Source organism: Parus major, chromosome 4 (assembly GCF_001522545.3).
Source record: "Parus major isolate Abel chromosome 4, Parus_major1.1, whole genome shotgun sequence".
NCBI lineage: Eukaryota > Metazoa > Chordata > Aves > Passeriformes > Paridae > Parus > Parus major.
This window is the reverse complement of record NC_031771.1, coordinates 39,360,303-39,377,152: the sequence shown is the minus strand read 5'-3', so window position 1 is coordinate 39,377,152 and position 16,850 is coordinate 39,360,303. Positions and strand designations below refer to the sequence as shown.

The following is a 16,850-nucleotide window of genomic DNA, read 5'->3' as shown; positions in this document are numbered from 1 at the left end:
AAAGATAAACATTTATATTTAGTTGCTTTGGCATTTTTGCAGGGCAGTTTGGGGCCATCTTATTAACTAAGATTGCAGTCAATTATCTGCTTTATTGAGTATTTGTTTTCATTTGAATGATCTTTGTACCGTTTGCCAGATAATTTTTCTGTGGCGAGGAAACTCATTAGAGCTCTTTCTCTACCTGCTTGCTAGAGTCTTACTTGTTTGAAACTAAAAATTCCAATTAACGTGATCTGAATTTGATTGGAGCTGTAAACAAGTGCATCTACCTTTGCTTCATTAAAATATGGAAAATCATGTGCTTGTTTTAATTATAATTTATAATTACTTCCCCCCCTTGCTTGATGCAAATAGGAACTGGCCTTTATTCCGACATAGAAGGTGCAACATCAAATCAACAACTTTATTTTATTGCATGAAACAGATGGTGAAGATCACAGATATTTCCAAGAAAAGACAATGTAATTTCAGTGTTAAATTACCCTTTCTCAAGGGCCTAACCTCCAGGAGTTGATAGGGAATACAACTTCATGGTGTATTTCTTGTTCTAGTCTAGGCTTAGCTCACTTGAGGCTAGGAGATATTGAATCTTTGCTTCATATTGTTTAAAAACTCAAAACCAGACTACAGTGTAATCATTGATAGTTTCAGAGCTGATTTTAGTGGGTTTCATTCACTCAGTGGTTTGTGCAATTTATTACTGTATAAAGTGAAGAAAAAAGGGATCAGATGGAGAATTCCTGAGCTGCTGAAACCAGTGACAAAGCTTTCCCTGACACATTGAAGAAGATCCAAGCCTCCTCCATAGGGTAGTATGACAAACATTCTCTGTCTTCAAAAGTATTTCACATTTTAGGAGATAAGCAATAGCTGCTTTTCTTCAGGGACAAACAGGAAAGAGTGTGTGTTCAACCAAGCTTTCATAACAACAAATATAAGTCTTTCATCCTATGAAGTGCCTAGAATCTTGATTTCAGGGTAATTTTTTTTTTTTTCCAGGGCCAGTATGGTTTTCTGTGAGGCTCTAGAATATTCTTCTGCTATCAGCTGCTGTATAGCTTGCAAGTCTTGCTTTCCCAGGATGTTTATGTCTAAACAGCTATCCTTTTTTAACTTTCTCAGGTGAGTAACAGAACAAAGGAACCTGCCTATGCCCAGATTGGTCTAGGTGCCCACCAGTCTACCATGTTTGTCAACAACTGGTAAGAAACTTGGAGATACCACTGCATCCAGTGAAGTCAGCCTGTATGCACCCAGATAAAATACCTTTTGCAAGAGAATATGCCTGCAAATATCCTGAGGAGAGGCCAGGTGGATTTAAAAACTTCTCTGATGGATTACTCTTTGTGGTTTGTCATGCATCCTGTCTAATTGAAGTAACATGCCATTTTCAGTAAGCCAGAAGCAATATTGGATCATGTAAATATAAATTTAGAATGTACCAAAGAATTTCCCAGCAGTTATTTGTATGTTGGTGGTCCAATTTTTGATGCTATTCTGACTGATCTTTTTAATCAGAATCCTGCCAGGGCTCCTGCCATTTCTCCTGCCCAATCTCCTCATCAGGCTGCCTGCAACTACTTTGGAGCACAGGATTCCAGGTTTCCAGGTCAGTTGTTCTCAGTGGTTTAGCCATCCCAGTATATCGAGAGGTTGAAATAAATTGCCACAATTTATAGATAGGTTTAATTGGGATTTTGTGCTTTATGCATAGTTTTTTGGAACAAAGTAAAAATTATATTTTTTGTTGCAACTAATTATAGTTAAGGTTGGTTTTTAGAAGTCTGCTGGGAATCATTCTACATTTTCTGAAGTACAACACCTTTAAGTGAATTTATTTTTCTTGTTTTGAGAATGTGTCTAAGACCTTCTAAACTTAGCTGGAATAAATCCAACTTCAGTAATTTAATTGAGACACCTAATTTAGGAACATCTACCTATCTCAGTAAGTTCCCTTCCAGTTTAGTATAGACATAGTCCAAATAACATCTGAATTGCATTCTGTATGTGGATACCTTTCTTTATAGCAGAGGAGAATGGAATGATATTGCCAGAAGTTAAGAGGCACAGATCTGTGCCAAAAATCATGTTTTTCCATTTAAATTTAGATACCTGCTTTTTTAGTTTGATTTTCCACTCTGCTGGGCACACAGACACTTGTGGAAGTCTTGTTTTTCTTTTCTCTCAATAGGAGAAATATGTTCATCTAGTACCTTTAATATTTCTGCAACCATGCTGTAAAGAATGGATGGCAGAATCACCACTTTTGAATGTCATGCCACTGACCTCTTTTTAAAATATTTTAGAGCCTTAGCTATAGTCGTGTAGCTTGGAAAATTTCAATCAAGTGGCAGTTAGCATGTGTAAGAGGATCAGATTTTGCACAGGTGTGTATTCTCTCATGATGAGTTAAGCAATAATTCCTTTAACCACTTCTTTCAGTGGTAAGATTTCCTTAAATGAAGTGTGAAGTTCCTAAAAATATTTCCACCCTTTGTTTGACTTGATGTGAGGGAAATAAAGAGATGGTTTGTAGATATTTCTAATACATGAAGTTTTCTCTGCAGTTTTGTTCACCTGCAAAGTGACAGGGTGTCCAGTTACCCCACAAGTACCTAGGCCAGTTTTATCTGTTTTTTTTATCTGTTAATTTGGAGATGGTACAAAGTCAACTGCAGGACTGTTGTTGGGACTGCAGGCTGCACATATAATGCTGTATAATATACTCCTGCTATGCCCTTAAATAATATATACAGTTTTAGGAAATACAGAATTGACTTGAAACTCCTGAAGTTTTTCTTTTCTAACTGCACACAGCTTCAGTGACTGAATGATATTGAGTCTGAACTAATGATAGAGTATGGAAAAGTCTGTCTTAAAGCCGGGCAGAAGAACATGTGCAGTTATTATATCATTCCTATTAGTCAAGGACAGTTTGAAGTGAATTTCAGAGGGAATGCTTGTGGAATGGAATGTTTAAATTGTAGAAGAATGGCAGCAGTTCTCTGCAAGTTTCTTCCAGATAACATGATTGCTTCAAGAGTGCTATTTGAAGGATATTGAATCTTTGCAGAAACTAAAGGCAAAGTTTAATGGTAACTTCAATGGGGTCAGTAGTTTCTACTCCATTCTTTAACTTTTATAACAGCTATTCAGTTTATCAGTGATTTTGATGAAACTAATGAGAGATCAGAATTCTAACTGTGCAAGTTATTTACATTAATACTGCTCTTTTCTTTCCTCCTTCTGGGGAAAAATGGTTATGGCAATAATTTTTAAATTAATGTATCTATGGAATCACTGCAGTTAACTCCAAGGTTGCATGCTATAGATTTAAAAGGTCTTGTTAAAAAAAAAAAAAGAAAAAAGAAATCCCTACACCAGTTCTTTAAAAGAGTCTAATGCTTTGCATTTTAACCAAGTCTAAATACATATACTTTTATGGGATAATTTTAACAATAGGTACCATCTGCTTAATGTGTTCATAAACCCAAATATTAATTTCCTGTTATATCAGTTGTAAACTAGAAAATATTATTATTATTGCAATAATTCTTGCATAAGATAAATGTCTCAGTGGCTCAGAAGGTTAAAGTTTAGAATAAGAGCTGGCATTTACTTTTCTCTGCAATTTGGCCAAAATTAAATTGCCTGATCATGAATCCAAGTCATATTTTATCTTTCATAAAAATAGAAAAGACCTGGAAACAATCTGTAGACCACCAGGATGTCTGAAAGTTATTTTCCAGTTATAAAAATAAACTAGCCTTGAATTTATTCACCATCTGTCAGTCTTCTCTTCCTACCAGGGAGCTGAATTTTCTGATGGGTTACTTGCAGTCGTAAGGAACAGCTGTAGGAAGCAAGGATACCAAGATTGCTCTAATTATATTAAGACACAGAGCAGATTTTGGAAATTTGAAAGAGTTCAGTTGTAGTGTCTGGGGAGAGGTTTAACATTTTCAGGATTCTCAAGAATGCACACACTTCCTACCATGTCTGAACCTCGGAGGGTTCATTCAAATGGAATGGAAATGGGCAGAGTGACCTTCCACTACTTAAAAAAAATTACATAATTTTCCTCTGCATCAGAATCTGTGTGCAGGGCTGGTTGCAGTACAGGTGAAGCAAGAGAGAGTATTCATCTTATTAAGGTAAATCTTGATGACCAGAAAAATGTTACCTTGTCATCATAACATTTTGGGACCTACCGACTTTGATTTTTATTAGGGTATGCTATTCTGTTTGAGAAAGAAAAGGAGAAGGTGATTTTTAGCCCATGCATGAAGTGATAATGACTGTTTGTAGTTGGGTGAGATGTGTCGTGTGTGTAGGAAGAAGCTCAGATTTACCAACAAGTTCTTTCTGACTCCCTTCAAGGACACATGTGTAACAAAGATTAAGGTCACCTCTACTGCAGAGCGGGACATAATAAACCTGTTTGTATTATAAGGTTTTTGCTTTCTATTATAATTATTGATATATCAGTACCCAGTAAATATAGAGGTAGCTGCATTTGAAAAAGCCCAATCTTATTTTGACTGCCTGAGATTCTTACTGACACAGAGAGATGGTTCAAAATTAATTTCTCCTCTCAAGAACAAAACAAGCAAAGAGAAAGCTGAAAGGCACAGCAGAAACATCTCAGTCTAGATCCCATAATTGATTTGAATTCAACATAGTAACTAATTAATGAATGAAAGGACTTTCAGACCAAAACTATATCTATATGACCTTGAACTGTAAGAATGGCATTAGAAACTGTTAGAAACATAAATGGAAAGCCTACTCTTGTATTGTAGACTCTGTAACAAACTGAAGAAAATTATTTTACAGGATGAATGAAGTGCAAGAATAGTTAAGGAATTATTTGAACAGTATTTCCAGCTTGAAGATAAATGATTTCTGTATATGTCTTTCATCTTAGTTCTTTTATTTGAATAAAAGCAGGTTAAAATTACCATAACATACTCTGAAAACTGCTGACAGGCTTTAGGTCTCTCTACACCAGAATACACAAAGAAAGAAAAGACACATGAAGTATGAAGCTATGCTGTCTTTCAGACTTACAGAAAGACTGGGCTGTGCACCAGATTTATGAAATAATGCAAATAGCTTCCTTATAATAAAATTGAAAGTATATGTAATTTTCTTCCAAAACTTTGTATGTATGTTTTGTTTTTTTCCCTACAGCACAAGGCAGTCAGTTCCACAGCTTCAGGTACTGTGCAGTTGAAAATATATATGAAGAAAGGCTAGATGGCTAGCAAATAATATATTCTCCTAGAGTTCATTTTTGCTAGTGTTACCCATGCTTCTGGTATACGAGGTCCTGCTCACAGCAGAGGACTCCTGTGACTATTGGGGCAGAAAGGCTGAAGAACTGAATGCATGACATTTTATAAAATCTAAGGAGACAATTCATTATTAGTACATTAGAACTACATCTCTTTTCTTCAATCCCCTTGGTATCACTGCTTGGCATGGAAATTCTGACCCTATTAACACTGGCTGAGTCTGAGGTTTATTTCTGGAAGCTTTTAAAAAACAGCTGGGGAGTAGCTTTCACTTTTAGTCATATACTGTGGCTCCTTTTTCATGTCTTAAAGTTGAAAAAAAATCCCAGGGCTCTCCCTGGCCTAATGTGACTTTCATATGAATATATCTATGTTCCTAACCTTATCAACTTTCTGTGGTAGGTAGAAATGGCTAAGTGGTACCTCTATTTGATAAATTTCAAAAAGCTTTGTTCATATCCCAATTCCTCTTAAACTTCCCTTTTTCAATTCACAGCTTTGCAGGCTTTGCTGGAAAATTTAAATTGTATCCTTAGGCTTCATATTATGTGCTGTATTTCATCACAAATATGATGCCACGACTAGCTTATTTCTGAGTCTTCAGATGATTTTATTGTGAAAGTCTTTGGGGCAAGATTAATTGAATTTGCAAGTATTTGACTATAGAAGTCCACCTTAAAATTTTCAGTGCTAATCCAAACGATCTTTGTAACTTCCATTTAGGATTTTCTTTGGGAAAGAAATAAACGGCTCTGTTACAGCAGTAGCTTTTTTTCTGGAGTGTTAAAATTCAGGCTCATCCTTTCATCTGCTCTTAAACCTCAGCCATATTTGTGTCTCTTCTATCATATTTTTATTTTTTAATGTTCATAGAAAAAAACAAGTTAGATTTGTTTATATCATCTGGTTAGCATGGCTATCAGGTTTCTAAATCTTCACGGTGCCATTCTAGTTCCCTTCCTCTGCAGTGCTGTTTTTAAGCTCTAATGCATGACTGGTATACTGGACATACAAGTATTGTATCTTGGAGTATTAAAAAATAAATTTTTCTCTATTTGGTAGAAGTCAAAAAAATCTTGCTGCAGGAAAAAAAACTAGTCTCAAAATATGATCAGCTGACTTGTAATAATCATAAAAGTTTGACTGACATTTAGCTTTATCATTTGATAGTATGAAACTTAACTATTAATAATTCATAAGTTTTCTTGGATGTACTTTTAGAAACATCACTAAATGAGAACTTTCCTTGCTGAAAAGAAGTAAGTAGAACACTGTGATCTCAAAGGAGCAAAGAATTCCTGGAGCCAGCTTGCTGGGAATCAGCTGAGCAGTAGCCAATATTAATTTGTTCTTTAGATTTTGCTACTCTGAGTTTCTCTACTACTCAAGATTGCTTTGGTGATATTTATTATCTTTTTCACACCTATAGCAACTTCAGAAGATATTTTTAGAGGTGGTAAGAGAAATGAACTTCTCTAATTTATAATAGAAGTTATGGGAATGCAAGTGAAGTTTTCAAGGAAACAAACTTTACTAAAACTGTGCAGATTGACCCTTGTATTATTAATTTTTCTGGTCAATAAAAGAATTTGGAAAACCTATGTATTTCAGTTCAGTTTTGTCAAAATGAGACATTTTGATGCTTTGGTTTCAGAATTCAGCTTAATTTGAAATCGTGTGCATTTATTTTTTTGTAGCACAATGGATAAAATAATCCAGTATCTTCGTTTTAATTTTTACAATTGTTTCAAAGTGTTTCTTTTTATTTTATGTAAACAACTAGAAAACTCCCCAAAATAATTATTCACATAGCTCAAGGAATGGGAACTGACTCACTGCAAATGTTCAGCAGTAGCTGCTTTTATTGAAAACAAAATAACTCTGTAACAAAAACAAAGGTACTGTATAACGGATGTTTTTAATTTATTTTGGATGGGTTTTGTCCTCACTTTTCAGAAGGAAATGGATAGAAAAGTCAGTTCATGTACAGAAATCTTTATGACACTTCTGGCAAGATGAAAAGACCAGTGACTTGAAGTCCTTCCTTAGATAATAAATACATGGATGACAGTGACAAATGTTGTATTAATGTTATCTGCATTACAATGTATTATACAGCTGGGAGGGGATAGAATTTATGGGACTGAACTAAGTCAATCCAGATCAGGCAATGATCAGCATTTGAGCCAGGGGTTTAAGACTTGGTTTCCTAAAACTACATAGTTAAATCCAGATTCTGGACTTTGGTTACTTTCAAATACATAACTTGATTTCCTGGGATGCAGAAGACTAGTAGCTATCATTTAAACCCTGCTTTGTAAACATAGGTTGGTACTGTAATTGCAATAGTTTATTATTACTTATGGTTTAGTTTGATATTTCATTTGTACATGCTCTATGTGCACTTGTTGGAAAGCAATTGTAATGATCATAGTTACTGAAAAAGAGTAAAGGAGGAGAGTTTTGGTGGAAATGCTGAGATACTGACCATCTTAATATAAACCCATATCAGCACATCTGTAATGAAAATCTGTAGAGAGACTGAATTTGCAATTGGGAAAGTCCAGACTGAAATGATAAATCTGTGATATGACAATCTAGAAACTATAAAATGAATAAGAGTCTCAAGAAAAAAACAAAACAGGAAGAGACTGTGAACAGTTTAAAAAATTGTCTCAAGTACCTTTTGTTTTTCTTTGTATGATTTTTGTCTGATTAATGTAGCTCAAATCATTGCTAGTTGGACTTAGTAACCAGGCAATTAAATAAGATGAGAAATAACAGACTGAAGAAAGATTTGAAAAAAGTTAATGTCTCAAATTTCAAGAACACAAGATTGTACCATCCTACTGTTTGCATTTGGTATTTACACATTTCATCATTTTAGATCTTTCTGAAATATAACTATGCTGCTGTTACGCAAACATTCTTAGAACTCAGATTAATGTTAAACTCATACAGTTCATTCATTATTTTAGTTTCATGCCACTTTTTAACCTAGTGCTCCAAAAACTTTTAGTAGCAGTAGATGTAAAAGTGGTATTTCAGTGACCATTTCTAGCATCTTCTACTTTGTTCTTCAGAATTTGAAACATTCTAGAGTAATAATTTTGACCTGTCCTCTGGGGAGCCTAGAGGAGTTGAAGCAGTGACTACCTCTTGGTTAATTGTAAATACCATGCATTGAATTAGTGAAGAGACTGGTATTGAACTATTATTCATATTTGGTCAAAGGTTGGACTCAATGATTTTGGGGGTCTTTTCCAGCCTTAATAATTCTATATGTTCTGTATATACTTTAGCTAGTACAGAACCCATCTTTTCAGAATATTGTGAAAGAAAACTTGGCTGACAAAGAAGCAGGAATAAATGAAAGCACAAGTGTCAGTGGTATCAACATGAACATTTTGAGTATTTTAATCCTCACATTAAACTCATGGAATAAGGATAAAGTTCCCAAATGCAAGAAAATGATACACAAATTCTTCTAAAGGACCAGTCCTATGGACAACTGACACACATATGGTGTAAATTCTAGGGTGTTCCTTCTCTTTTTCATTTCAGACACCAAGCTCCTAGCCAACAGGCAATGGAGAATTGTTGGATAAGGCTTGTCTATAAAACTGGTCCTCAGATGAAAGTAATGCAGATTTCTTTAATGTTCTCAATAGATAGCTTGTTAGATCAAGTTAGCCAGCCCTAGTTTATGACACCTTTTGACAGCTTTTAATCTAAGACAGTTTACTGCAGATCTCAGCTCCTCAACATACATATATATATCCTGCATCTTTCTTCCACTCTGGTAACACAGGCCTCTGGCCAACCTCCAGGTGAAGTACAATTGGATGATGTTATAATCTACAGTTGAATCTCACCCCAGCAACCTTTCTGATTTGATACTGATACTCCTAAATCTCAGAGGTAATAATTTTGATGGAAAATATCATAAAATGGAAGATGGAAAAAAAAGGCTAGAGTTTAACCCACCTTAGTCCCAGATTTATTCTGAGCCAGGTAGGTTATGATGACTAGTTTGTACCAAGTATAATTTTATATACCTTGTCAAAAAGTGCTTCCATCAGCAACTTGTGTAGTACTAAACTCCAAATAATGAGGCATTTTGGAAGATTTAGCTTCATGGCTAGCCTATAGTAATATTCATTTGTTTGGAGAAGACTGATTTAATGTTTCACTCTGAACTGAGGGTAAAATTCTTTCTGTAGAGTCCTTTATTATTCACTCAATGCCAGGGTCCTTGGTGAGTGTGTTGAGAAGCCTAGCCAGGATGGGAGAGCACACAAAAGAGTATCATGCCTCAGCAAACAGAGTGGTTCAGTCAGAAAAGGTTGGGCAGCTAAGCCTCTAAAATGACTGCAATCCCATAACTGCCTGGGAGAGGTCTGTGGTTACTTCATGGCTTAAAGTGTTGTAGGACAGTGGTCTCAGTCAAGGGTATCATAAAGTTTTTTACTAAGCTTGTTTTAACAAGACATTAGAAGTGAAAAATTAATGTTTCTTCAGAGGAAGAAATAGTTAATTTTCTTGCTTGTTTCTTCTCACCATTGTTTTTTTTTTTCCTTGGCATCCTTGCTCAGACATTTGACCTAAGATCAGGAAATTTATGTGGAAGACATTTTTCAAATCAGGCCTTTTATTAAAATGGCTTAAGGAGGAAATAGGGTCTTGGCTTGCAACTTACTCTGAATATGAGTTACAATGTCAAGGAGTGATGCACTGATGCCACTAGTTGCAATCTCCATATAACCTCTTTCTGCATAGAGACAGTTTAAAAGTTTTCACAATCAGTATCCCTTATTTGTCTTGAAATTCACTGCATAAACTTCCATATGGAACTGATATTGTCATCTGAAGATGTTACTTTTCCTGTTTTTCCTTCCTTCTTAATATATTTAATATTGCTGAGGTGGAGAAGGAAGACTTCCATGTGTTGGAAGTTATGATTCAGGTGTGCAATTTGAAAAAAAAAGAAATCAACAACCTGATTTGGACAGGAAGACAATGAGTAATTATTGAGAAACTGCAGGAAATTTAATTAAAAATAGGATTTTTATGAGCAGTGTTAATGCCTGCTGCCTCAGCTAACCTGACAATAAAGGCTTTCCAAGTGACAGTGACATCTGGCACAGGATCACATGTAGGAATTATGCAGAGGTAATAAAAAGCACTTAATTAGCATTGCAAATAGTATTCCAACATTTAGGAGATGTCTGCAAATTTGCATACAGATACATAATTACGTAATTTGCAGCTGTTGTGTTTGTTCCATAAGACCTTGCCACTTTACCAGTAGAATATGTAAATCAGGAATTAATCCTTTTTAGCACCTACTTTCTCAGTAGTCCATAAATCTGTGGCAAATTATAGGAACTTGTGGACTTTCTCATCTTGGCTCAAAGTTCTGTGGAAAACAGAACTATATCTCTGGGCTTACTTAACTCTAAAGGTTTTTTAAGAGGTTTGTAAAATGCAGCTCCATCATTGTCAGTTTTTTGATCCCCATCCATGTCTGATACCTTAGTTTGCAAGGTCATGCTGCAAATCTCTTTTGATATATTCTCCTCCAGTTTTAAAGAGAATCAAATTAATATTTAAAAATTAATATTCTCATTACTACCTTTCTGATACAGGTAATTACCTTATGTTACATGTAAACAGAGAAGTCTGGGAGAGAAGGATGTCTGACCAAACAATAGTGCTGTATAGGTAGATCATTAAATTGAAGGTGAAGCTGGACAACTCAGATGCCTCAAAAACAAAACTGGTCCAAATAATTAGCTAATAATTTCTTAATACGTGGTTTCTCAGTGTAACTTCATATAAATCCCTTGTATGTAAGATTTCTTCGCCTTGGATAAGCTTGAACAATTTTCACTTAGGTACCAAAAAAAAAAGATACGAAAAATGCTTATCAAAACCAGCTTTCTTGAGATAGATATATTTGCTGTTAACTTCTGCTGTGTTGCTACATTGATATTTTTGTAGCACATTTCTTGTACTTAGCTCTAGGGAGTTTTGCAGAGATACAGATGATTAACAAAAGGTAATTCTGGTTACAGAGTTTGAACATACCAAAGCAGTATCTGGAGAAGTTGTTCTTTGTTTTTATTTTTTAACATGTTTTCCCTTGTGCTTTTGTAAGTGCTTTTAGTATAATCATGCCATTGCCCCTTCCATGTAATGGAAGATTCCTCTTATGCCTGAGTCCTGTAGAGAACAAAGTTCAAAGCAACCAGGGAGTTCAGAGCAGGTTAGGTGATAAAGCATCTCAGCAAACAGTGATTGTGCTCTCCCCCAGGAGAACTTCATTGTATCCAAGTTTAATTTGTGCTAGAAAATTGACTGGATTGTGGGCTGCTAGTTCCTTTAACACTCTTCCATTAGGCGAAAGCAGTTTGCAGTAATGTAGCCTAAAGTATATTTTTCTTTATTGACTATATAATACTTTCCTGTTATTTTGTCTTGTAATCTAAGTGACATGTGCAATGACAGTCTGTTTATAGAATAATTATAATTAACAATGAATATATCTTTAAGGGTTTTGTTGCTGTTTTTAATGAGAATGAAAATGGGAATGGAAAATGAAATCTTTCTTCCCAGAATGACTGATCTACCTTATAGGCATTGTCAGCAATAGTTTTTATGGAGAGAGTGGAGTTGTAGTAACAAAAAGAATAAAATAATGAGCCTTCATAAATGCACTAGACAAAGACGGGAGCAACAGATGTTTCTTTTTCTTTTAACTGAGTGTGTGAGCAGAAGAAATGTTCTCTGCTGACTGCTCCAGCAGAATGTTGCTGCTGGTAGCAGCTCTACTGAGAACACAAAAATGGAAGCAGGTCTTGCTTCACACTGCTGTAGCTACACCTGATTTTCTACAGTAGATCTTTACGTTCTCGAGGAGAGTTCACTTAACAGAGGATGAACTGGGGCTGGCAGTGCAGGTGGTTCTGAGCGCTCTCTGCACCTCTGACTGCAGAATGGGAAGTTTTGGGGACTCAGATTCAGAGACAAAAATCCCCATGACTCGAGTTGCCTGTTGCAACTTAAATACTGTGGGCTGGCATCTAGCCAGATCACATGGAGAAGGTGTTTTAGCTCAGTGTCTATTTTGCTTCTGAACGCAGACTTCCAAGGTAGCACGCTGTCCCACTAAGCCCCAGAGTTACTATTAAGGTCTTCAATGATTTATGTATCTCCAGATGAAGCTGAAACTTAGGCACTGTTACCTCTTCTTTACCCGCTGTCCTTCCTTACCTGGCTAGAAGTCTGTTTCCCTGTGTGTGGATTCCATCTGCTGGGTCTTAAATCACTTGTTAAAGAGTTTTTTCCAGAAAAAAAAATCACGTGGAACAATGCTCTTTCATGGTGAGTGAGTGGTTGTACAGAAGTGCCAGAGTTTGGGAATGTTCCAGACTACCCAGGCAGTGTCTGACTCTGTTTACCTGCTGTGCAGGGCTGGGGACACAGCCCTCGGTCATGGACCAGGGCCCCCTGCTACTGCCAGGCACCAAAAAAAGGACAAAACCACTCCTCGATGAATTTGTGTGTCTGAGTATTTCCCTCGTCTCATGTGAGGTACAAATCTTCCAACAGCAGATAGAAGATGATTAAGACTAATGGTGCTTCTGCTTTTGTCTTCTGGTTCTTTTAGCTACGGTTTCTCATAAGTACACTCACAGAGGACATTCTCTTGAATTAGAGGTCCATGGCATTTTTTTCTCCTAATTAAGCTGTGCATTTTTGGGATGCACAGCACAGTTCTTTCTTTTTAAAAGGTAGGGTAGTTCACAATGGTTTGATCTGTTTTCTGAACTTTTTTACAGCTTGAAAAAGATTTTTCTGCAGATTATAACAGATTAATTTTTGTCAGTGCCACGCCACATACCAGTTCTAGGCCAAACCAATTAGAAACACATATCTTTTGTTAGCTGAACAAATCTGATGCAACAAAAGATGAGCCTGGAAAGGCAGACTTTTGCAGGAAGCAGGCTGTCTGGAGGACTGTGATAGAATGTCCTCTGCAATGCTGAAGACAGGCAGTAGCTCACTCACAACCTGTGACAACCTGTGTGCCTACAATTCTTAGGGCTTATTTGGAAATTCCAGCTTGTCAGAGGCCTAGTCTGATGTAAGACCAAGGCTTTTTATCCCCCTGGATGTTCCTTTTCTATTATTAGTAAAGAAAAGAGTGTATACAAAGTCACTTTTTATTGAGCTGTTGAAAAGGAACTGTGGTTATATATGTTTCCGCAACCGCGGGCACAGTCCTGGTCTTGTCTGTCATCTCTAGATACTCTTGTTTTATGAAACACTGAAATCACATTGTGCAAGCCAAAGAAATAATTTCCTTCCTTTCAGTCAGGAATAGATGGTGGAGAGACTCCACTATCAATTTAATTCATCAGCTTCACTGGCTGTATTTCAAATTTAATGGTTTTCAAATATATTTCTAATTTGCTGTTAAGAATATTAAAATAAAACTCCAAAATGCCTTGCCAAAGGCAGCATTCAATGCAGACTAAATCTACACCTCAGGAAGGCATTCAATTTTTTTTTGTCCATAACTGCACATAATTAGTGTGTCTGCAATAAGTGTGTAATTTTTATTATCTGTAAAGAGTTTGGCAGGGGGAATACATCATTACCTGCACATCTAATAATGTGCAGTGCTACAATTCATTTTCTGAGATGCCATGTGTACTGACAAAAAACATTGACTTTATCTCTCTCTTTGTTTTTTTATAGACCTAGCAGAAGCCTAGCAGTCTGAAGCAGATAAAAAATTAGGATGGACAATATGTTGGAAAGACATTTACATAAACAGTGAGCAGTAGTGAACAGGAAAAACCAATCTGATGATCCAGTGAGTAACTGCTTATTTCAAAGACTCAGGGAATGTCAAGCAAGAAGAAAAAGTACATTCCAGTCACTATCCAGCAACCTTGAGTATGGATCTGTAATGGAATCTAATGGATCTGTATGGTTTTATGCACATGTAAAATAGCATAAAAATGGCAGACTATTGGGACACAAATAAACATCCCATTGCTTTTTATTGTTGGCCTTTGGGCCATACTAAGTACAGTCTCTGAAATATGCAACTTTGCTATGGAGTGTGTTTAATTTTCTCACTAAATTATAACTGAATCATTTTGAAGACGCAGCTACAGACATGAAGCAGCACTGGGAGCTGCTCAGACTTGTGTAGTTACTTTAGAAAGTAATCTTTCTCTAAGAAGCAGTAGTATGCTAGAAAAGGTTGGATTTTTAGGACAGTGATGAAGAGGACAAAAGCTCCTTGAGGGGTTATTTTCTGAGAGTAACTATGAGAAGAACTAGGCTAATAATTGAAGTCCCTATCTGTGTGGGCATGATTCTTCAAAACACTCTTTTGAGGGACCAGCAAGTCCTGCCTTTCCGAGGCGCTTCTTGGGATCAGATTTATTTTTCTTGCAGTCAGTGAAGCCTGAAACATGATCTTGGAAGCCCATGTAGACCATGAAGAGCCCCCACATGAAGACTGCTTATCAGCTGTGAGATGGCTTCTGGAAGAGCTGGAGGGTGGATGTGCCAGGGAGTACACTGTGAATGTGGCTGTTCCTGTGTTCTTTTCAATGTAGCATAAATCCATACTTTGAATTTTGAGCCAGGAACATAATTTAAGCAGAAAAGGGCAATTTAAATTGTTACATTCCTTCTATCTGAACAGAAAACAGGCATTTCTGGGCCTGTTCTTAGTTGGTTCTAATAATATCTTCCTCATATTTTCACTGAATATGAAAAAGAGGAAGGAAAATTCTCTTAAAATAAGAAGTAGCAGTAGGACACTTCCATGAAAAGGAAGTTTTGTAATTAAAAATTTGAGATGAAAAACTAAAAACTCTTCAGCTGCTAGATGTCCTGCATTAAACTTCAGATCTGTAAGTCCCTTCTTCAGGTGAAGTTCTGTGGGTCCAACTGGAGTCTCAGGAGAGCAGTGGTAGAAGCTTATCTTCCTTGCTAATGGAAATATGTATTTCCATTATTTCTCTTCTACAGAATCTAAGGTAATGTTTTGGGTTTTATTTTTTTGAGAAATGTATATTTTATTATTTTGGGTTGCTAAGACTGTTTTTAGATTACAAATCAATTTCTTCTGTTATCTTACTATGAATGCAGTCAAAAAGTGAAACTTTTCTGTCTTAGTGGATGCTAAAATAATATTTCTGTGTTTATAAGTGCCAGAAAAAGAACCAGCTAGTAAGTTTATCTAGTCTAACATGAATTGGTCCCTTCCTTTTATGATCTACAGTCAGAATACCTCGTGATTTTTCAGACGTGTAAATGGTCTCATCTTGTCTCAGCACTCCTGACAGAGAACACACCTATTTCTCTGTATATGATAATGACTGTTAATATATGTTGGATGTGTATAATGTAACTTTTTTTTTGTGGATTGTTTTTGAAAAATTTGATCACATAGCAAAAAAGAGCATATACAATAATATTTTAAGATAAATATCCTCTTTAGCAGCTTGCACTGAAAGCTTTAAAATAAAAGAATGATGAAAAATTTGAGATAGATGAACAATTTTTCAGGAAAATATTTTTATGCTCAGAAGGAAATATTACCTGATGGATGGAAATCCTCTGTTGATGTCTGCTGCATGTGTACATTTCTCATACCCTATTAGAGCTTTCATTCTTTGCTTATGTTCAGTTTTTATTAAGACTATCATTTGAGACTAATAATGCAAACTAATTTATTTCCAGTTTCTGGAAATATCACCTTTTATTCCTAAGCCACCCAATTTTTACAGACTGAATGTTTTACACCAGGAATTTAAAAAAAAAATGCAGTTCTCCAAATAATGAGTTGCTATGTAAAATCATTGCCTTATGTCCAATTTAACTTTTCTGTTTTAAATCTTACTTTTCCTTGTCTTTGACTACAAATGTTTCTCAAGCTTTTTTCGGGTACTGAAATTATGCTTCAGAAGTAAAGATATAAAGAGTACTAAAGCTGTATTTATTAAACAAACAAAAATCCCGGAGAGTTCTGCTGTTTCGCTTTTTTTAAATTTTGTTTTTAAACTTCCTTGGCTAATGCAGTAACACAGAGGACTACAACAACTTCACTGGAGAAAACCAGTACATATTGTTGTTTTACTAAGGGAAGTTCCATAACATTACAAATGCTAAAAGCTTACCTAGAACTGTTTTTTTCTCACATAATTATCAATTATTAATGTTTATAAGTGGTTATTTATGCATAATTACATACTAGATATATTTTGAAGACCCCAGGTGATAAATTTTAAATTGAACTCTTGGTTTCATTACCTGAAAGGGGGCCACAGCTTTGTGGATTTGGGTCAAGCACAATGCTTTAGATAAATGGTGTTACTTCAGAAACAGTCGCTATTGGTAAAAACAGTGAAAATTGAAATTCAAGGAACTGTTTAGTGACATAAATACCAATAAACTACAAAATTACAGCCCATTCCTCTGAGACTCTATGCACCAACAGTGAGTCTTAAGTGATTCAAT

At 35.7% G+C, this 16,850-nt stretch overlaps 1 long non-coding RNA gene across 1 annotated transcript; it reads left to right on the top strand.

The window, feature by feature from the left end:
• The first annotated feature begins 1,049 nt into the window (after positions 1–1,049).
• Positions 1,050–14,393, top strand: LOC107202870. The gene is made up of 3 exons (XR_001520886.2): positions 1,050–1,205; positions 1,522–1,612; positions 14,067–14,393. It is a non-coding gene; the product is annotated as an uncharacterized LOC107202870 (long non-coding RNA).
• The last annotated feature ends 2,457 nt before the right edge of the window (positions 14,394–16,850 follow it).